This window comes from Ictidomys tridecemlineatus, chromosome 11, assembly GCF_052094955.1.
Source record: "Ictidomys tridecemlineatus isolate mIctTri1 chromosome 11, mIctTri1.hap1, whole genome shotgun sequence".
In the NCBI taxonomy this organism is placed as follows: Eukaryota; Metazoa; Chordata; class Mammalia; order Rodentia; family Sciuridae; genus Ictidomys; species Ictidomys tridecemlineatus.
In genome coordinates this window covers 21228847-21250600 of record NC_135487.1, presented here as the reverse complement: position 1 = coordinate 21250600, position 21754 = coordinate 21228847, and the positions used below count along the sequence as shown (strand labels likewise).

Here is a 21754-nt window from a genome sequence, read left to right as displayed (position 1 = left end):
ACCTCAATCACTTGAGCCTGACGCCCCTGGCCCTTTTTTAAATGATTGATTGAGTGCAGGGGTGGCTGGTCCCAAACCTGTCTACTGTCTTCCAGCCTCAGCCTCACCAGTCCCAATGGTCATTGACAGTGCTTGAGTCCCACGGGCAGCGCCTGTTAGCAGTGAGAGTGAAGGTGAAGGTCCCCGCGAGTCAGGCACAGCCTCTCCTCACTACCACGCTTCCCGGCGAGGATACCTTCCCTGTTTTATAGAGGAGCAAACAGGACCCAAGAGAGGAATTCACAAAGCCACTTGTCACAGCCTGCATGTGGCAAAGTTGGGACTGGAACCTGGATTTCCTGGTATTAAGTCCCATACTCTCTATCATCCTGGGATGTCCCTAGAGTGGCCAGAGACTCTGCTTTGCAAACATATGTCTAATGAGTACTTAGCAGTTTGCTTACAACAGTCGCCAACGGGGACCTGAGCAGTATCGGGGCGTTAGGGGCCCTCCCTGCCCTCCTCTAGCCACATCTTTTACTAGGGGGCAAGAGGCCCACAGGGTCAGGGGGACACGCCTGCCAGAAGCCTGTGCACCCTCCCACCCTAGACCCAGTGCAGATACTCAGGACCCCAGAGACTCCTGTCCTGCCTCCAGGACTGCTGGGCTTCTCCAGGGGCTGGGCCATGCTGCGGGTATGGCACACCTGGCTCAAGGGATCGAGAAACTGGCTGTTTGTGGAGCAGGGCAGATGTGACTGATGCTGACAGGTGTGTCCAGACCTGGGTGTGAGGCCCCACGTACTGACTTTCCCAGATGCCGCTGTCTTCTGAGTCCCAACTCCACGCCGTCAGAGAAACCAGTCCGCACAGCCTGGCCTTCCGGGACGTCGGGCTGCTCAGAGGACAGGGCTATTTTATTTAAGAGGGTGTTATCTTGGTTTGTAACTCTTGCATAGTTAGACAGTTGACGTGGAGGCCTCTGCCGGTGCTCTTGTCCTGCGCCTGCAGGTCCCCAGTGTGAAGTGAAGAGCCTGGACTTGGAGGCAGGACGTGGGCAGAGGCTCCCCTAGGTGCTTCAGCAGCCTCCGGCCCTGCCAGCTGCTCAGCTTGTCACTGCCTGACTGTGGTCAGCAGCCCCATGGGCCATCAGAGTGGACGGCCATCCCCAAGCTGCCACTCGCTGTCATCCCTAAGACAGGCCACCAGGGACACTGGGATCCTTGGCTGAAATACAAGGCTGTTGCTGCAGCCTGGGAATGACACTGTGGTTGTCAGCTGTGACAGGTGGGACTTGTTGGTGGCTGGGCTCTGCAGGACAGGAAGTGGGACACAGTTTATCAGGGCCGCTTTGGGCAGCTGCTTAATCAGCCTTCACCCCCCCCCCATGCCACAGGAGTGGTGGGGTCTCCCCATCTTGCAGAGGAGGAAGAGGGAGTGCGGGAGCCCCGCTTCTGCTCCCTGCAAGTGTGAACACAGGCAGCTCAGCCTCTCGGCCTCATTTCCTCATCCGGAAGTGGAGATGGTGACTGTGCGTGCCTCTCAGGGCTGCCGGGTAAGCGTGCTCAGTGGAGGACACAGGAAGAGCACTCAGCACAGCACCTGGCACTTAGGTAAGGATTAGGAAATGGTAGCTGCTGTCGTGGCTCCTAGGACCAGGCCCCAGCCCCAGGGCGGCAGGCTCTCTGACACCGCCAGCCACCACTGCCTGCTGAATGGGGTCCTCTGGGCAGGAATCCTGGAATGAGGGGAGGGTCCCGAGAGCAGCCCTCCAACCCGTTTTGCACCCAGAGGCCCAGGGACTGACGCGGTGAGCCCTGGGGTCCAGTCCCTGCCTCCTTTCTTCACTGCTCCAGGAGAGAGCAGGGAGCCTGGCATCGGGGCCTTTCAGGGACTGTTCTAGGGAGGGGTTTGATGCCACTTGGAGGATCAGGATGGTGTGTGGCTCCAGACAAAAATACCCTGAGCAAAAATAAGCTCCCCCAGGTGGGTGGGCGCTGTTGGCTCCTCCCCTGCGCTCAGCTCTGGGCAGCCATGGGCCAGAGTCAGTGGTGGAGTCTTCCACAGGGTCTCAGGTGACATGTGCTCCCTGGGGAGGAGGATCAAATCACCCTGTGACCTCAGAAAGGGTCTCTTCTGGAGAAAGGGTTGACCCCTTTCCTGGCAGGGTAGTGAGTCTGGGGCATCTTGAGCCCGAGGACTGGGGCTCAGTGGAGAAGCCCTTGCCTGGCACGCCCAAGGCCCTGAGTTCCGTCCCGGAATCCCCCGTAAAATTCCTTATCTCCCCCGTAAAATTCCCTGTCGGCAGGACAAGTTACCTCGCGCTAACGTTGCCCGGCGTCTCACCTGGGGAATTAAATGAGTGGGACGTCCCTGGGCATTAGACAGATGCTTGGCGTATAATAAGTGCTAGCTGTCACTGCCTCTTCCTGTCGTTCTGGGATGAGATGAAATGCCACCTGTAAGGAGCACTGGCCGGCGCGGCCAAGGGTAGATCCTGAGAACCCTTCCCCCTCCCCCGGCCCCACTTAGCCAGCTCTTCCTCCAACAGGTTCTGCGCCCCTGGCCCAAGGCCAGGGCATGATTGCAACAGGCCCTTCTACCCGCCTGCTCCTGGCCCTCCCCGTTAATCTTCCCTGCCTGCTGCGGGTCGGGTGGGGAGAGGAGGCAGGGGGAGTCTGCCCTGGGGCTGGGGACTGCAGGTGGCTCTGGGGTCCAACAGCCTGGTTGGCGGCCCTCTGCTTCCCTGAGGCCTTGGGTTGAGACTCTGCTCCCTGTATGGATGGGGCCGTGACCTATCCCTCATTTGTGGCTGTGAGTGCCAAACGAGCGGGTGGTGCCAAGTGCTTGGCCCAGAGCTGGCACAAAATGCTAGCCCTGGTCCTCAATGCCCGTGCTCAAGTTCAGAGCTGCGCATTGTGAAGGGAAACCTTCAAGCCCAGTCCCTGGGGTGTCCCTCCAGAGATGCCCTCTGCAGTCCCTCCCCCCACAGTCCTTCCTACCACCCTAATCTCACAGTCCCCAAATGACCTCTCCCAGGGCTCTAGAGGGCCAGACAGGGACAGAGCACAACATCCCCAAAAGGGATGTTACCAGAGGGAAAGCAGGGGCGGGACCCTTCCTCCTTTCGTTGATGGCTCCTGCCCTGTGAGGTCAGCACACCTCCACCTCCCTGAGCCTCGGTGTCCCCATCAGTCCCAGGGGCCAGTAATCCCATGTCCCAGGCTGCTGAGAAGCACAATCTGAGCCTTAAAAGACTGTCCAGATGTGGGTGGCTGCTGCGATTCTCCACTGGAAGGAGAAGCAGGGAACCTGGGATCCCAGCCAAGCAAGGCTGGGACAGTAAATGACAGGGGATCCCCAGGCCCCTGCTGGGGGCGGGGCTTCTCTGCACCTTTGCCCACTGGCTCCTGACACCCACACTGTTGCCAGGCAGACTTCCCCACCTGGCTCCTCGGGAGGAGGAGGAGGAGGCGGAGGAGGCAGAAGTGGCTGCCGTTGCCATGGCAGTGAAGAGGTTTCCATCCGTGCATCCTTCCCGGGAGCATCCGGACAGGGGGGGCTGCAACAGGAATTAGGGACGTGGATGTGTCCCCCCTGCATAGGTCGCAGGAGGAGTGGCCTCCACCAGGAGGAATGAACTCCTGATACCTCTAGGGGGATTGCAGAGGGCTTGGTGCCCTCCCCACCCCAGGCTGCTTTTGAGCTCAGCCTCCCCCACTTCCAAGCAGGCCATGGGCGCAGTCAGTCGCCCTTCCTGCCCTTCCCTGGGTGCTTCTCCTGTGCACCCACTACCATGCCCACATGGATCTCTCCAGCCCCTTCTACCTGCCCAGCTTCCTCCACCTCTCCACCAGTTCTTTGCCCCTGTTCTTCCTTCTGCCTGAGTCTTCATCCTCTCTCTCTCTCTCTCTCTCTCTCTCTCTCTCTCTCTCTGCCTCTCCCCACCCTACCCCGCCCCTGTTCCTTTCTGCTTTTTTTTTTTTTTTAAACTTCTGATACTGGGGATTGAACTCAAGTACTCTCTACCACTGAGCTATGTTCCCAACCTATTTTGAGCAGAGTCTTATTAAGTTGCTCAGGTTGGCCTCAAGCTTGCGATCCTCCTGCCCCAGCCTCCTGAGTCTCTGGGGTTACACCTGGCCACCCTTTCTTCCTTCTCCCTAACTGCAGATCCCTAACTTGGGTGTGTCCTCCTTGACATGGTAGTCCTCTTCTTGGAACCCTTCCTTCAGAGCACTTGACACAGAGTCAGTTTGCTCTGTAGTGTGTGTGTGTGTGTGTGTGTGTGTGTGTGTGTGTGTGTGTGTGAATGTAAACTCTCCCCAGGGCAAGAGCTGTGCCTGTTTTTTTCTTTTTTTCCTTGTTCAAAAATTGAAATATATTTTCAATATATTTTCCATAAATCTTTTTCATAAATATTCCATTTTAAAGTCCGCAATTGGAGCTAGAGGCGTAGCTCATGGTCGAGTCTGTGCTCGGCATGTGTGAGGCCCTGGGTTCCATCCCCAGCACCCAAACAAACAACAAAATTAATAAATAGATGAAGCAGACAATTCATTGTTTTTTTTTTTTTAATACATTGAAAAAGTTGTGCATTTTCTTCACACTTAAAAGAAACCCTGTACCTATTAGCAGTCAGTCCCCATTTCCCCTTGCCGCCAGCCCCTGACAACCAAGGTCTATATGGACACACACACCCCTACAGGAAGGAACGCTGGGCCATGCCATGGTTCTCTGTTCTCTGTCTGGGGAACCGGCCCATTTTCCACAGCCAGGCTCCGTGGCATTCCCACCGGCAATGCACAAGAGTTCCAGTTTCTCCACGTGAGTGTCACACTTACTGTCTTTATCTTGTTTTGTTATCCGAATTGCAGTGCCAAGGCCCAAACCCAGGCCTTAGCTCCCTTTGGGTTATAGCCGTCCTGATGGGTTGGATTTGCATTTTCCTAATCACGAGTGATTTTGAGCATATGTTCATGGGCCTATTAGCCACTTGGATCTCTTCCTTGAAGAAATTTCTGTTCAAATCCTTTGCTCACTTTTTAATATTTGGTTATTTATCTTTCTGATGATGAGTGGTAAGTTCTTCATATATTCTGGATTTTATACTCTTATCAAATACATGATTTGCAATAGTTTCTCCTGTTTTGTAGGTTGATCTGTCTTTCCTTTTTTTCCTTCCTTCCTGCCTTCCTTCCCTTATTCCTTTGGTTGTGAGGACCAAACTCAGGGTTTTGGGCACACTAAGCATGTGCTCTACCAACACCCATGCCCAAATTTAATAGATGTTGTGTGTGCTCTACTGAAGTTAATTTCTTTTTTAATTTTTATTTATTTTTTTAGATGTAGTGGACACAATACCTTTATTTTATTTACTTTTATGTGGTGCTGAGGATCAAACCCAGTGTCTTGCACGTGCTAGGCTGAGCCACCACCCCAGCCCCCTGAAGTCACTTTCTTGATAGTGTCCTTGGGTGTACAAACTGCATCTTTGTATCCAGTTCATCAAGTTGTTCTTTGGCTACTTACACTTTTGGTGTCATAACTAGGTGTCATAATCCAAGATCCTATAGATTCAGACCTACATTCCTTCTAAGGGTTTCGTAGTTTGGGCCCTTCCATTTTGGTTTTTGAGCAATTTCGATTGTGTTTTTGTGTATGGTGTGAGGCAGGGATCCCGCTCGATTCCTCTGCTTGTGGTGCCCCATTGTCTTGGCACCATCGGTGGTAAAGGCTGCCTTCTCCCTTGAACAGGTCTTAGCACCCTTGTTGACGATCAGCTGACCCCGAGTGTGTGGCTCCATTTGGGTCTGTTCTACTCCATTTATCTATGTGTCTGTCTATCCTTACTTCTGCACTAGTACTATGGCTTTGTCATAGTTTTTGAAATCAGGAAGTGGGAGTCTTTTTTAACATTATTTGGCTCCTTGGACTGCCTTATATTTCCTTATACATTTTTAGACCATCTTATCCATTTCTTCAAAAAAGAATGGAGTTGGAATTTTAATAGAGATTGCATTGAACATGTAGATCAACTTAGAAATATTGCCATCTTAAATATTATACATATACATACATATATGTGTGTGTGTGTGTGTGTGTGTGTGTATGTATGTATGTATGTATATATTTAAACTGGAAATTGAGCTATTCCTCAGCCCTTTAAAAAAAAATTTTTTTTTCTGCAGCTAATTAAGCCGACTGGGTTCCTTTACTTGTGGTGGCCCAGTGTGCAATGGCTGCAAACAGCAATCTCTTTGGTAGTGTATGCAGCCTGTTGCTTGTATAGGTTGCCCTACGGGACCTTGGAGACGGCACCTTGAGTAGAAGTACATATTTCTGATCTCATGATGTCCCCCATCTAGGCTCCAAACAGGTATGCAGGGTGCCCTTGGGAAACCCCAGGGAACAGTGGCCAGGGTTCACATTGGCCAAGTCATCATGTCCATCTGCACCAAGCTGCAGAACAAGGAACATGTGATGGAGGCCCCACGCAGGGCCAAGTTCAAGTTCCCTGGCTGCCAGAAGATCCACATCTCAAAGAAGTGGGGCTTTACCAAATTTAATGCTGATGAATTTGAAGACATGGTGGCTGAGAAGCGGCTCATTCCTGATGGCTGTGGGTTCAAATATATCCCCAATCGTGGTCCCCTGGACAAGTGGCAGGCCCTGCATTCATGAGGGCTTCCACTGTGCTGTCCCCCTCTTAATCACACACAACAATAAATCCTGTGTTGTATCCAAAAAAAAAAAATATTTTGAGACAGAGTCTTAAGTTTCTGAGGCTGGCCTCAAACTTGTGATCCTCCTGCCTCAGTCTCCCAAGTCACTGTTTCAGACCCATCTTGACAGTTTTAAGTTTTCCCAATCCAGGAACACTGGATATCTTTGCATGTATTTAAGTCTTTTAATTTCTTTCAACAATGGGTGGTGATTCTTCAGTTGACAAGTCTTATTCCTCCTTGGTAAAGACCTATTTAAGTGTTTTCTTCTTTTCATGCTATTGTAAATGAAATTGTTTTCTTTTTTTTTCTTTTTTTTTATTGGTTGTTCACAACATTACAAAGCTCTTGACATATCATATTTCATACATTAGATTGAAGTGGGTTATGAACTCCCAATTTTACCCCAAATGCAGATTGCAGAATCATGTCGGTTACACATCCACAGTTTTACTGAAATTGTTTTCTTAATTTCAGTTTAAGTTGGTGGTCGCTAGTGTATAAAAATGCAGTTGATTTTTATGCATTGGTCTTGAGTTCTGCAGCCTTGCCTCCTTTGACAGTTTAGACTTTTCTGTGTCTGAGATCAGGTCAACTGCAAACACATTGGCTTCTTCCATTCCAACCTGGGTGCCCTTGAGTTCTTGTCCCCGCCTAACTGTGCTGGCCAGAACCTCCAACACAGTTGTAACAGGTGTTGACACCTTTGTTTCTTCCCGACCTTCAGGGGAACTGTCCAGTACTTCACCATAAGGATGAGGTCAGCTGCAGGTTCTTCGCTGATGCACTCGGCCAGCTCGAGGCTGTTCCCCGTGTAGTTCTGTGCAGGGCCACTGCATCTGTCCTTGCTTTTTGTCCACCACTTGAGCTTCACCGTCCAGTGCTGTGGCTCCATTCATAAGTCTTTATTGGTTGAGCAAATGAAATGGGAGTGAAGAGCACTTATGCCCCACAGAGCCCAGCTGTCCCAGGACGCTCCTGCACGGCCTGGACGGTCAAATGTGATTTGCCAAGGTCTCAACATCCTAAGTCTTCCAGTGGGTCAGAGGTTGTGGACCAACCAATGTCAGAGTCCCTGAAAGTCCGGGGTTTGGGGGGGAGACCTCTCCCGTGGTGGTGGTTGGAGCTGCTGGTGAGGGCTGAGCACTCGTGGGCGGGTCAGCTGCAGGCAGCTCTGGAGGGAATCCAGGAGCCGGGGCCTGTGCTGTCCCCACCCCAGGGGTGCTGAGGACGCAGGCCACCCTGCTCCAGGAGTTTGCAGAGGGACACGGAGGGAGGTCTCCAGGAGGACAAAAGCTGGGTCGAAGGAAGCAGGAAGGGATGGCTCGGGCAGGGCGGAGCTAGGGCTGACCCCAGGTGCAGTCTGCAGAGGTGGGCAGAGGAGGGGGACCCGGACATGGAGAGGGAGGACCACCACAGCCTCTCCAGAGGGAGGCACTGCTCTTGTCCTTTTCTAGAGGGGGAAACGAGGCTTAGGGAGATTGAGTGTCTGCCAGAGCCCCACAGAGAGGAACCACAGCATCCAGATTGGAACAAAGCGCACCTCGGCCATCATCGGTGGCATGAGCCAGACCCTTGGGACAGTTCCCTGCTTCATCCGTGCTGGGAGCTGGCCATGGTGCGATGTCCTGGGGGCCAGGAGCCACCTGTGGACCAGAAGAGCTAACAGGGAGACGCTACGGGGTGGCAGACAGGTCCGTGTTGGAATCCAGTCTCCGCCTCTGACTTGCTGAGTGACCTGGGGCTTGTTGCTGTACCTGCCTGGGCCTCCGTGAGGCAATGACACCTCTCCAGGAGTTGAGAAAAGTCACAACTTGCACATGAAGTCGTTCACGGGGTGGGCTCCGTACACCCCCCGCCCTGCAGTGGGCCACATCCTTTGCCATCTTTGTTGTCTTCTCCAGGAATGTGGGAATTGATACTTGAAGTTGGGGTCTTGTCCCCACAGACTGGGAGCATCCTGAGGGCAGGCCAGGCTGTTCCTCTGTGCCCCCGGCATAGGCTTGACACAGGTGCCATCAGGTCCACCGATTAGAGCACCCGGGCCAGGCAGCTGCTGGCCTGAAGGTGCCACCTGGCCTCAAAGCTCCCCTGCGCATTAGGACGACCTGTTTGTCCTATTTTCAAAGCATGAGTCCTCTGAGCCCAGAGTTTGCTTTGTAGGGAACAGTAGTCACCGCTGACACTTGCCCAGCCACGAGCCGAGAAGTGGTGGGAATATTTTACACACATGTCCTCATTTGTGCCTCACAACAAACCCGTGCAGGTAGTATTATCATCACCCCCATTTTAAAGATGGAAAAATTAAAGAACAGAGAGGCTCAGCTGCAAGTTCCACAGCTAAATGTCAAAGGTACGATTCAAACTCAGATGGCCTAACTCCTAGGCCACACATTTTTTTCCCCCTGAAACCAGGGCCTTGCTCATGCCAGACAAGCACTCTACCACTGAGCCTCATCCCTAGCCCTCTCTGCCTTATTTTAAGAGAAATTCTTGCTAAGCTACCCAGGCTGGCCTCAAACTTGTGATCCTCCCACCTCAGACTCCCAAAAGGCTGGGATTACAGGTGTGCTCCCCCATGCCCAGCGAGGCCACACCTTTACTACCTGTGCAGCTTCTTGGGAAATAAGCAGCAAGAGTCTGATCTTAATATGAAACCAAGGGGCTGGGGATGTGGCTCAAGCGGTAGCGCGCTCGCCTGGCATGCGTGCGTCCCGGGTTCGATCCTCAGCACCACATACAAAGATGTTGTGTCCACCGAGAACTAAAAAATAAATATTAAAAAATTCTCTCTCTCTCTCTCTCTCTCTCTCTCTCTCTCTCTCTCTCTCTCTCTCTCTCTCCCACTGTCTTAAAAAAATATATATATGAAACCAAGCAGCAAGGTGTGGTGGAGCACACTTGTGATTCCCCCGGCTCAGGAGGCTAAGGCAGGAGGACCCCAAGTTCAAGGCCATCTTTAGCAACTTAGGGAGGCCCTGTCTCAAAATTTAAAAATAAATAATACTTCAGCACCCCTGGGTTCAATCCCTGGTACAAAAAATAAAATAAATAATAGTAAATAAAAGTATGAAACCATGGATTTAATAATGATCTTAATAATGTGGGCATGGCACTTTTCTGCTTAGAAAGCACATTCTAGCTTATATATAGTTTTCATGGTGTCATCTCACTTGACCCTCCAATTTCTCTGGGAAGAAAGCAGCCACATTATCACTATATATATATATATATATATATTTTTTTTTTTTTTCTTGGCAGTGAGAAGTTAAGATCCTAAGACAGAAAGTGGCTTCCTCAATCCATAATAATCCATTGAACATCCATTACGTGCCATGCAAAGTCCTTTGTTTGCATTACTTCACTGAATCCTCACAGAGATCCCAGAACACTAGGTATTATTCCCATTTTACAGATGAGAAAACGGAGGCTCCGGGTGGGCACTTCCCCGGATCCCACAGCTTGTGAGAGCCCGGATTCCATTGCAGGTCACCTGCCTCCGAGCCTGAGCCGGTGACTCTGGGCTCCTGGCCTCAGTCCCACGCTGGGCAGGGTTGACTCCTGGTTTCTGGTTTGGGGCCCCGCCCCTGTTCCTCTAGGGGCTCCTGAAACCCTGAGCACTGTCGTAATTAATTCTCTGCCTAAGTGTCCGCTCCATTAAGGATCTTTCTGCTGCAAGTTTTTGGCTTAATTATATGGTGGTGCTGGATGTGCTTCGTCGGGAATCTGATTAATCACCATTTTCTTTGTCCAAGTGTTCAATTGTCTGCACCCTGCGTCTCCCAGGAGGTCCGTGTTTGTGCTGAGTGTCCCCACCTGCCTCGTCTCCCCCTCTGCCCCTGCGCCCAGTGCTGCTCTTGGGAGGGCACCCTCCTCCAGGCCTCGGCGGCCCACTCCAGAGCCTGCCAGGGTCCCTGCTTCTGGGAGATGAGACGGGGGTGACCTCAGCAGTCTGTATCTGGGGACATGGCAGAGGTAGAGAGGACATCAGCAAGATGATGGGAGTCCTGGGAGAGGGGGACCCAGGCCCAGCCTTCTCCAGGCCCTGTCCTCAACTTGCAAAAGAGGTTCAGCCTCTCCACGACCTCCACACCCGGCCCAGCCTCCTCCCCAGGCTCAGCTTCCGGGCCCCTCTGCTTACCTGGCGGCCACAGAGGGACCAACAGGATGGAGCCCCAGGTCTGAGGTCCAGGCACATCCCTTCCTCTCCCTGATGCCCCAGGACATCCACACTACCCCCATCCAGGGTGGCCAACTGGTCCCGGTTTGCCCAGGACTTTTGGGTTTTTTCTTGAAGTACGGAACCCCAAGAAGCCTCGTGGTCCCAGGAACAGCTGGTCACCCTACTGCAGTTCCCACTCGCCCAGTGGGGGACACTGCAGCGTCACCCATGCTTGTCTGTCCCTGGTGAGTTTTTTCTTCCTGTTTTCTGTGCAGTGCTGGGGGTGGAACCCAGGGCCCCTGGAGGCTCCACAAGTGCTCTAACCCCGAGCCACAGCCCCATTCCTCTTTGTAAAAGTTTATCAGTCTGGGTCTTGCAAAATTGGGTCGTCTCGCCTGGAATTTATGATCCTTCTGCCTCAGCCTCCCACGTGGCTGGGATTCCAGGTGCGCGCCACCATATCCGGCTTTGGTGTCTTCTTTTAATTCCTTTATTTTATGTTCTTATAAAAGTATTACTCTTCAGGTGCCATGACACACACCTGGGATCCCAGCTGCTCAGGAGGCTGAGGCAGGAGGATCACAGAAGTTCAAACCCAGCCTCAGCAATTTAGTGAGGCCCTAAGCAATTTAGTGAGACCCTGTCTCTAAATAAAATATAAAAAGGGCTGGGCATGTGGCTCAGTGGTTAAGTGTTCCTGGGTTCAGTTCTTAGTACCCCCCAGGAAGGATGACTCTGCAAGATAGAAACCTTACAGAAATATATGTGGTTGAATCTCAAAGTCCTCTGTAATCTTATGCCCCAGAGTTAATGGGTGAACACTTGGATCTATTCTTTCTTCCTTCCTTCTCCCTCTCTTTCTCCCCTCCCTCCCCTCTCCTGACCCTTGGGTGGCTCTACAGCCTGCCTCTCCACCCCACATCACATGCAGTTACCATAGTTTACCACGTCCCCTCCTGAGGGACATGCAGAGTGTTTCCAGTGTTTCAAAGCCAAACCTAAATGTCACCTGCTCAGTAAAGCCTTCCCTGACCTCCCTGTGGTCCAGAGTTTCTTCTCATCACTAGCCTTATTTTAGTAAGAGTGGCTGACATGCACGGAGCGCTTCCTGTGCCAGGCACTGGGCAGACATTATCTCATTTCATATCACAACTCCAGAAAGTATGGAGTTGAGGCTGTTGTGATCCCCTTTAACAGATGGGGAAACTGAGGCTCATTAGGAAGATAAACCCAGGCTCACACAACAGTGAGTGGCAGGACCCAGACCTGAACCCGAGCAGTCTGCCTACAGAGCCCCCTGTGACTCGCTACCCTGAACTACCTCTTGAGGTCGGTCAGAGCTTGCCATACGGGGCCAGAGCCTGGACAGAGGCACACAGCTCCTTGAGGATGTACCAGCCCAAGGGCAAAGCCATAGGAGGTTGACAAAAGGCCAAATGTACAAAGCTGGCAGTTTGTAGCTTCTAGCCCACTTTCTGCCAGACCCAGAAATTAGGGATGGCCAAAGCCAGGTGGGAGGAGGTGTCAGAGTGACCCCAGATCCTGGAAACTGGCTCCACAGGGCCCACAAGAGGGGCCTGCCCCTTGGCAGAAAGCCAGGAGCCCCCGGGTGGAGAGGGGAGGGTGTGGCAAGATCCAGGCGTCGGGTGAATCTAGGAGACCCCTCTTCCTAGGCGTCTTCAAACAGCCAGGCGCAGTGGCATATGCCTGTAATCCAGCAGCTCCGGAGGCCGAGACAGGAGGATCAAAGCCAGCCTCAGAAACAGGGAGGCGTTAAGCAATTGAGTGAGACCCATCTCTAAATAAAATACAAAATAGGACTGGGGATGGGGCTCAGTGGTTCAGTGCCCCTGAGTTCAATCCCCGGTACCTCCCCCCAAAAAATTTAACACAGGCCTCTTCAAGCTATACCTCCTTGTCCCCATCTCCAGGGGAGGAAACTGAGTGACAGAGTGGTGGCCTGAAGGTCCTTCTCTGCTTTGCCTGCCACTGTGGCCCCTGTGGATTTGGACCAGATGGCCAGCGAGGAAGCAGGCCCAATGGGATGGGGACTTTGGAGTTTTGTTAGACTTCTCCCTGGTAGCGGTACCTGAGGCCGCTTGGCCCAGGATTTATGCAAATTAATGTAGATGTATGCTAATTGGATTGCTACCAGGCACTTCTAAAGGAGCTGCCAGCTCAGAGGTGTAGAGACAGATCTTCCCAGAAGGGGCCTGCAGAGCCCCCCAGCTGGGCAGGGGTGGGAATGGGTCAATGGTCACCGAGATGAGGGACCGGGTTGCCATGGAGACAGAGGCCAGGCCAGGCCCCTGCCTCCTGACAGGACTGTGACTGGCCAGATCAGCCCTGTGAGGCCAGCCTGGGCCTCTGCAGCTCCAGGCTGGTCTCTGAGGGCTAATTATGTGGAAGGTAGTGACCAGCTGCTCCCTGGCCCCCCAGGCCCAGCTGAGGTGGAGGGCTGGGCCACAGTGTGTGGGAGGCCTGAGGACAGACAGATGGCAGTCTGTGACTCTGGGTTCAAGGACCTGTCCTGAGGAGGAGGGAGATTAATTGTCCAGAGCAGAAGTTTCCCCCAGCAGGGAATAAGGCCTAGGGTCCCCAAATGCTGGGGCTCAGTAGGCAAGTCCCAGGGAGCCACACGGTGGGGAAGTGGGAGGACTTGGCCCCAAACACCCTGGTGGAGTCTTAGCTCTTTGTGAAAGCACCTCCGCTGCTCTAGCCGCCCGCTTCCTCACTGTGCCTGGGGCTGGGATTGAAAGGGGTGAAGGTGCGAAGTTTCCTACCCAGGAGGGGTTGCAGCACAGCTCTGTGGGGGGGGCACCTACCTGCACGCATGCGCGAGGCTCCGCGTTCAGTTCCCCAAAACACAAAATAAATAAGTAAATAGGTGCTTATTAAATATAGGAGATGGGCCCATTGAGAGAGGCCGTGGTCTCCTGGGGGTGCTGGTCTGGTGTCTTTTCCTGGGGGAAAGAGCGCCCCTCTTGCCCATCTTCCTCTGCCCCAGCTCTCTCTGCAGGGACACGTATTAACAGTGTCAGCCGAGGAGGGAGACAGCAGGGCCACCATCCCCCACAGGACAGGCTGTCTGTCCACTGTCTTCATGGCTGTGTTTTTGGGGCTTAGCCACCAGGTCCTCTAGAGCCGTTGGTGGAGTGCATGTGAGGAGGTGTTCGGGGCTCAGAAGTGTCCAGCCGGGGAGGACTTGCTGCCCTCAGGAGGCGGTGACTCAGGAGAGGCCCCTGATTCAGAGAAGCCGCCCCCAGCACCTCCTCTCCTGACCCCAGATCCCAGCTCTGCCGCATCCTGGCCGAGACTTAGAGGACGAGGGTGACCTCTCCGCATCAGTCACCCCCAACCCAGGGCTGCGGGGAGGAGGCCCGCGAGGGCGGGAGGCATGGGGCAGTCAGGCCCCAGGGAGCAGGGGTGAGCACCCACGCAGGACCTGGGGCTTGCAGAGCCAGCATCGGGGGAAAGAAGAGCCACTGGACCCCCGATGGAGGTCACAGGGCTCCGGGGCCAGTCCCCTGCCGGCGGGAAGGCTGCGGCAAACAAACCCAGACAACAGGTCAGAGCTCCTGCCCCCACCCGAGGCCCAGAGGAGGGCAGGGCTGGCCACCTTCACCTCAGGGAAGGGAGGCTTGAGGTCCTCCGAGCCTTCTGGTGTCCCCTCTGGTGTCCCCTCTCGCCATCTGAGACCGAATCTGAAGCTCTGGAAGGAGGGGTGTGTGCGGGCCCGGCCTGTCCATGGGCATTTTGGGGCACCCAGAGGTGTCTCCACAGGCCACCAGGCACAGAGGAGTGGCGCCCGGCCGAGGAGACCTTGTCCTCAGCCCCAATGGCAGGGGCCACACCGGCTGGTTCACAGCCACCCATCACGTACCTAGGCCGGGCCTGCGCGGAGCAGGTGCCCAGGAGTCCATGCGTCTCCCTGCGCCCCCCAAGGACCACCGGCCTCCGTGACTGTTCTTCTGAGACTGTTTCTGTGCTCACGTGGCCCTGACCCCCAGTGGCACTGAAGCTGGGTGAAGCCCTGGACGGGGGAGGCCTCCCCGGGCCCAGCCACCCCCCTGCCGTCTCCGTGCTGTTGCCCTGACGAGGGGCTGGCCTCAGCTCTCCAGGGCCCTCCAGCCTCTGCCGCAGCCTGCGCCCCACCCCGTCATTTCACGCTTGAGGGGCTCAGTCGAGTTTAATTTTGTCAGCTGCCTCAGAAACCCACTGGGAAAGCGGGGGCTCGAGTCCGGGGGTGCAGGGGAGGCTGTTGCCGAGTGCGGAGTACCAGCTGTGTGCCAGGCAGCAGGCTGAGCGGCTCTGACACAGGCAGAGGGGACACCAAGGCCCAGAGAGGAGGCACAAGCTGCCAAAACCCCACAGTGAGTGGTGACAGGTGGGGCTGGAGCTTGGCTCTGGTGGCCCCCCAGGGGGGGGGTCTCGCCCCTCAGTGAGACACAGAACCAGGCTGGAGGGGACCATTCTCCAGAAACTTCAGGAACACCTCCCTCGTCCTCTGCAGACAGCCAGACTTGCGTCTGAGGCCTCTGGCCACACGTCTGGAGTCTGGGCCAGGGAAGCCGTTGGCCAGGGCTTGGGCACAAGAGGTTTCTGATGGGTTCCTGGCCCTGAGCCCAGCCCCTGCCCTGCCCTGCGCCCCCGCCGGCTTCCTGGGGCTGGGGTGGTTCCCATCTGTATTATTCATCCTCTGCCCCCACCCCCCAACCTGGGGTTGGGCTCCTGGGGTTGGCGTCTAGACAGACAAGAGCATCCTACTGAGAACAGAGGCAGCCCTGACTGGGGCTGAAGGTTCCCATGGCAACAGCATCCCCCTCAGCTGGCAGCTACCCGATAAATAAATAATCAGGGGTGGGGGTGGGCTGGGGAGCTAAGGGCAGGGGGAGGGGCAGCGGGGAGCTGGGGCTTTGCCCTGGAGAGGAGAGGGACGGGTCAGGTGTTGCCAGGTAGAGAAGAAGGTGGCTGGAGACAGTGGCTGGATGTGAGGGACTTGGGAGATCAAGAGCCAGCACTCGGGGACACCTGGACACGGCTGAGACGGCGGGAGGGAGGCCTGGACCTGAAGCTGAGGTTTCCAGCTCAGGCAGCCGCACACACCAGGGGCCCCAGGCACTGGGCATGGACCAGGTTTGGGTATCATTCTGTCCACAAGGACCCCCTGGTGAGTAGCTGGCTTTGAAGGGGCTGGAGCAGGCACATGAGCAGGCAGCAGGCTCTGGAACTTGGGTGGACAGGTATGTCCTGGGACATGTGGAGCCCAAGAAGGGCCTGCATGTGACCCTGAGGCCCTGTGAAATTTAAGGGCCGGACCACACTGGAGAACTAGCTGCTCCAGAATCGGGAGTGGATGAGGAGGGCCAGGGTTCGTCCAGTCGTTAGCACCTGCAGAGAGTGTGTCAGGCACTACTCTGGATGCTGGAAGTGCCACAGTGGACAGCACAAGCAGAGCTCCCTGCCCTCAGGGATCACACCATCTGGTGCAGGAGAAGGACAATATACAGGAGCGCACAGCACAGTGGAGGAGAAGTCCCACAGAAAAGTCAGGCACAGTGGTACACACCTATGATCCCAGCAATTCAGGAGGCTGAGGCGGGAGGATTGCAAGTTTGAGGCCAGCCTCAGCAACTCAGTAAGACCCTGTCTCAAAATAAAAAATAAAAAGGCTAGGGATGTGGCTCAGTGGTAAAGTGCCCCTGGGTTCAATCCCTAAGTACCAAATTAAAAAATAAAAAGGGTTGGGGATGTGGCTCAGTGGTATAGCATTTGCCTAGCATGTGTGAGGACTTGGGTTCAATCCAGTGTCACAGAAAAATAAACCTGGCAGGAGGCAGGGACTTCAGTGAAAGAGTATAATTACATAATGTTTAATACTGGCTTGACTCTCCTTTCAACCCTAGGAGTAAATCATACCCATTTTGTCAGCAAAGAAACTGAGGCAAGGTAGGTTAGTGACTTACCCAGAGATCTGTGGTATTCAGTGGCACCAGGGTTCAAACCCGGTCTCTGCTCCTGACTAGGGCATCCTGCCTCTAGGACAGAAGCCAGAGAAGAGTATCGCCTGCAGGAGAGGACATCTGGGGGCAAGAGAGGTGGGAAGACTGAGCTCCGAAATGCACCTGCTGGACTCGGTGACATGCGGTTGCAGTGACCTCAGGGAGAAGTGTTTTGGTGGCTGAGCAGAAGGCCCCACTGTAGTGGGCAGAGGAGGGACTGGCAGGGTGTGGAGATGGAGCTGAGGTGGACAAGGGACCAGCAGAGTGATGGGGCTCGAGAGGGTCCAGGACAGTGAGAAGGAGGCTGGGAGAGGAGAGCAGAACTTTGGGGAGAGAAGGGACTATGGGTGGTGTGGCTTCTGAGGAGCTGGGCGTGGTGTGCAGGTGCAGGGACCAGCCCAGGCTGCCAGCAGACAGGGAGGGGAGACCAGGCCACCAGAGAGGGCGCTGGAGGGGATCCAGGAGGGCTGAGCCATGGGAGGGCCAGAGCCCCAAGAGGCCTGGCCGGGCAGTGGGATTACCAGGAACCCTCTTGAAGCCACTGAGTGCGGGTCTGCAGTGGACTCTCAGTGCCCCTCCACCTCGCTGGGCTACTGTCCGGCCCCTGGGGAACCTGGTCCCTGGGTCTTTCCAGCGGTGGGCTCTCCTGGACAGCTGTGATGACGAGGCGGAGGGGGACGCACTCTGGGCTGCAGGCAGGGCTACACTGAGGAATCACAGGGTCCCAGCCGCATGAAATGACCTGTCACCCTGAATGGTGTTTGGAACCCAGCTGGGAGGTCCTAGAGGGGCTGCGGGATTGGGGACGTTAGAGACTGGGCAGTTGTAGGTGGTGACAGGGTCCAAAGGGCAGCTGAGGATGACGAGTGGAGGGGAAGCCTATGATTAGGTTTTGTTTTTTTTTTTTCACTGTGACCAAAATACCTGACAAGAACCATTTAGAGGAGGAAAAGTTTATTTTGGGTTCACGGTTTCAGAGGGCTTGGTCCACGGTCACCAACTCCATCGCTTTGGGCCAGAGGTGACGGCAGAACAGAGGAGGGCAGCAGAGGAGCACTGTTAGCTCCTGGCAGCCAGGAGAGAGAGCAGGAAGGGGCCAGGGACACAGTGTATAATCCCAGGGCACGACCCAGTGACCACCTCCTCTCGCCACAGCCCACCTGCCTACAGTTACCACCCAGTTGTCCACTCAAAGTACTAACCCACCAGACGGATTAGCGCACTGATGAGGTCATGGCTACTCTAATCGGTGGTGTCATCTCCTATCATGATCTGATCATTCCACCCACTGCACTAACAAGGGAGCTCTGGGGGACACCTCCTAGCCACACCGTAACACACAGGAAGGCATCTGAGAGACTGAGGCCGAGGTGCTGGATGGTGTGGTCGTCGATGTCAAAGAGGGGACAAAGCCAGGCCTGATGGACCACACCTGTAATCCCAGCTGCTCAGGAGGTTGATGCAAGAATATCACAAGTTCGGGGCAACTTAGCAAGATCTGTCTCAAGAATAAAAAGGGCCGGGGATGTAGGGATGTAGCTCAATGGCAGAGCACCCCTGGGTTCAATCCCCAGTATTGGGAAAAGAAAATAGAGGGGCCCGAGGTTGTCAAGAGCCAGCAATGGACAAAGGTGCACAGCCACAGGACCGGACCTCAGGGCCATTTCATACGTACTGAGAGCGGTGTGGGGGGGCATTGCACCCCCAAGCTCAGGCCTGGAGAATATGGGAGGAGAGAAGAGAAGCGGGCTCACGGCAGGAGGCCTTGCTGGCCCTGCTGCAACATGTGAGGATCCAGGGACATGCTAGGAGAGGGGTGAGGCCAGGGTCAGGCGGTGCAAGCCTCCTGGAGGTCGAGAGTAGACAACTGCTGGGCAGGAGTAAGGGGCTCACCCTGTAGGTGTCAGCAGGGCTGCCAGGCCACAGTGACTTGTCCTCACCTGTCGCTCTGGGACTCGTGTGCAGGGATTCATCTTCTAGGCTTGTGATCCTGCAGGTCTGGGGTGAGATTCGTATTTCAGAAAAGGCACGGGGTAGGCTGAGGGTGTAGCTAGGTGGGAGAGCACTTGCTAACCATGCGGAAGCTCTTTGGTGGCAGGGATGGTGGCCCACCTTCCTCTGCATAAGTTGTCCCCTCTCCCAGGAAGGAACTTTGCTACTGGCCCCCTTAGGAGAGATCAAGAAGCCTGCTCAGCCTGGCTCGCGTGCCGGCGGGTAAAGACATCCCCAAAGCTGCCTTTTTCCTTGGTGCACGCGCATTTAGATTCTTTGCAAAGAGCTAGGGAGCTTCTGCACCGTTTCTCCCCTCAAAGGAAGACACACGCGCTGCCTGTGATTTACAATCACATCCTTCAGATGATTGTTTCTAAGCTGGTGCCACCAGATGGGGAAGATGGTCCATCCTGTTCTCTTCTTATCAGTACTTGCTAATTAGTGGTATAGCTGTGCCACACAAGCAGAGGTTCTGGAATATCTGACAAGGTTTTCTAATAAAAACAACTTTAAGGGTTGGGGATGTCACTTAGTGGTAGAGTGCTTGCCACCTTGCACAAGCACTGAGAATAATAATAGTTAAAACTTTAGAATTGATACTCTTTATATATATATATATATTTTAGTTGTAGATGTACACAATACCTTGACTTTTTTATAAGAATGTGTATATATATATATATTTTTTAAGAATGTGTATATATATATATATATATATATATCTGTAATTCCAGCAGCTGGGGAGGCTGAGTCAGAAGAATTGCAAGTTCAAAGCCAGCCTCAGCAATAGCAAAGTGCTTAGCCACTCAGTGAGACCCTGTCTGTAAATAAAATACAAAATAGAGCTAGGGATGTGGCTCAGTGGTTGTGAGTTCAATCCCCAGTACTAAAAAAAAAAAAGAAAGAATGTATATATGTATTTTTTTTTTCAGTATTAGGGATTGAATCCAGGGCCGTAGACATGCTAGGCAAGTGCCCTACCATTGAGCTACACCCCAGCCCTTTTTAAAAATTTTATTTTGAGACAGGGTCTCACTAAATTCCCAGGCTGGCCTTAAACTTGTGATCCCCCTGCCCCGGCCTCCTGAGTAGCCGGGATTATAGGTGTGCACCACCATGCCCACCTTAATGCGTTTCCCTTGCCATGCTGGGCCTCACACCCAGGGCCTGCCCGTGCCAGACAAGTGCGCTACCACGGAGCCCCAGCCCTGGCCAGAGACATCCAGGCGTCTCCCCCAGGCCTGCCTGGCTTCTGGCGCTGACAGTGTCCTTTGTAGTGACTTCCTATCCTCCTCCTCTAGGACTGAGTTCCCAAAGAGCAGGGCCCGGGACCTCCTCACATCAGTGGTCCAGGGACCGCCACAGACTGAGCGTCCTCAATGCATCACAGACGAAGAACCCGGATGGAGGAGGGTGCGTGAGGCACCCGGTGGAGGATGAATGGGCTGTGGGTGAAGGAGGCTGTGCCTGTGAGGGTGGAGGGAGGCTGAGGCGCTGGGGCAGCAACTGCCAGTCAGGAAGCCTTCCCCCCAGAGGAGGGGGTTAAAGGAAAAGGAAGTACAGGTGAGGCTGGAGGCAGGAGCTGACAGGAAATGAAGGATGGCGCCAGATCCTCGTGGGCCTTCAGGGCCAAACTAAGAAGCTTACGCTGTTCAGACTTCTGTTCATTAGCCACCGTTTATCACGTCTAATTGTGTTAGTTTATGGGATGTCTGTATATCCTCACTGTGGCTTCTCAGGGGAGGGATTATCTTCTCTATAGAGTTGAAGACATAGTTTCAGAGAGGGAAAGTGACTTGCCCTGAGTCACACAGCAGAGCTGGAATTTGAACCCGAGTTTGAGTGACTCCAGAGCTGCTGCTGCTCTCAAAACAGACAAACCCACCAAAAGAAATCGTGAGGCTCATTCTATCAGTGAGGTCACCGCTGATGAGCAAATACTGATAAGAGAGGGGTTTTGAGGAGGGGCCAGGGGTGACCTCACCTCTCAAGACATACTTGGGCAGGATGTCTCCCCGGGTACACCGTGAGCAGGGCCACTCGGTCATAGCCTCCTCCGATGGGGACCTTCCTCCCCTGGACCTGAGTCAAACACCGGGCTGGACAGCGGGTCATCGGCAGGGCTGACGCAGGCGGATCGGGTGCGAGGGGAACAGTGGGAGGGGAGGAGGAGTGGTGGGAGGGGGAGCGGCAGGGAGTCGTGGTAGGAGCCCCTGGAGTTTTACCCCCAAGCTCGGCAGACCACCGAGATCCGGGACGGATTAGCTCATCCGCCAAAGGCTGTGTGGGTGATGAGCCCAAGACCTAAGAGGGAAGGCCACCTGCCCAAAGTCACCCAGCTGTCACAGGCAGACTTTCCGTTGGAACACTCACCTCCTGACTTCCAAGCCAGTGCCAACCAGGAAGGGCGGGATGTGGTGCCAAGATAGGACAGGTGGCACAGAAAGGCCTGTTCTGCCACCAACCTGCTGTGTCACCTTGGGCAATTCACCTCCCCTCTCTGAGCCTCATGTTCTCTTTCCTCAAAATGCGAGCCTAACCCCAGCCCTGCCTTTCCGTCCGAGGGGGCCCGGCAAGCGCTCAACTTGGAAGGCTCTTCAGACTCTGCAGAGCCCTGGGAGGGGAGCGACTACCCAGAGACAGGCTGGCTCCGGGCAGGAAGTGCCAAGGCTGGTCCTGGTCCCACCAGGCTCCACTCAGCCCTTGCCCAAGCCTGCAGCTTCCTTGGTCTCTGCCCAGACTTCACCAGCGGGTGGTGGCAACAGCTCACCTCCACCTCCCTGCCAGGAACAGACGCCTCCGTCACAAGTGCCAGCGCGAGAATTGCCACGGGCGCTGATCTTGCCCTTGGATCTTCCTCCCACGCTCTCTCTGACCCTTCACCTGGGCTTCCT

The 21754-nt window shown here is 54.5% G+C and overlaps 1 protein-coding gene and 1 non-coding gene across 2 annotated transcripts in view; both read left to right on the top strand.

Moving 5' to 3' along the window:
* The window catches only part of Nkain1 (sodium/potassium transporting ATPase interacting 1), a 44934-nt gene that overhangs the window by 15237 nt on the left and 7943 nt on the right, over positions 1-21754 (top strand). The gene's annotated exons all lie outside the window — the stretch shown is intronic.
* Positions 6165-6299, top strand: LOC120891053 (small nucleolar RNA SNORA70). The gene has a single exon (XR_005735487.1). It is a non-coding gene; the product is annotated as a small nucleolar RNA SNORA70 (small nucleolar RNA).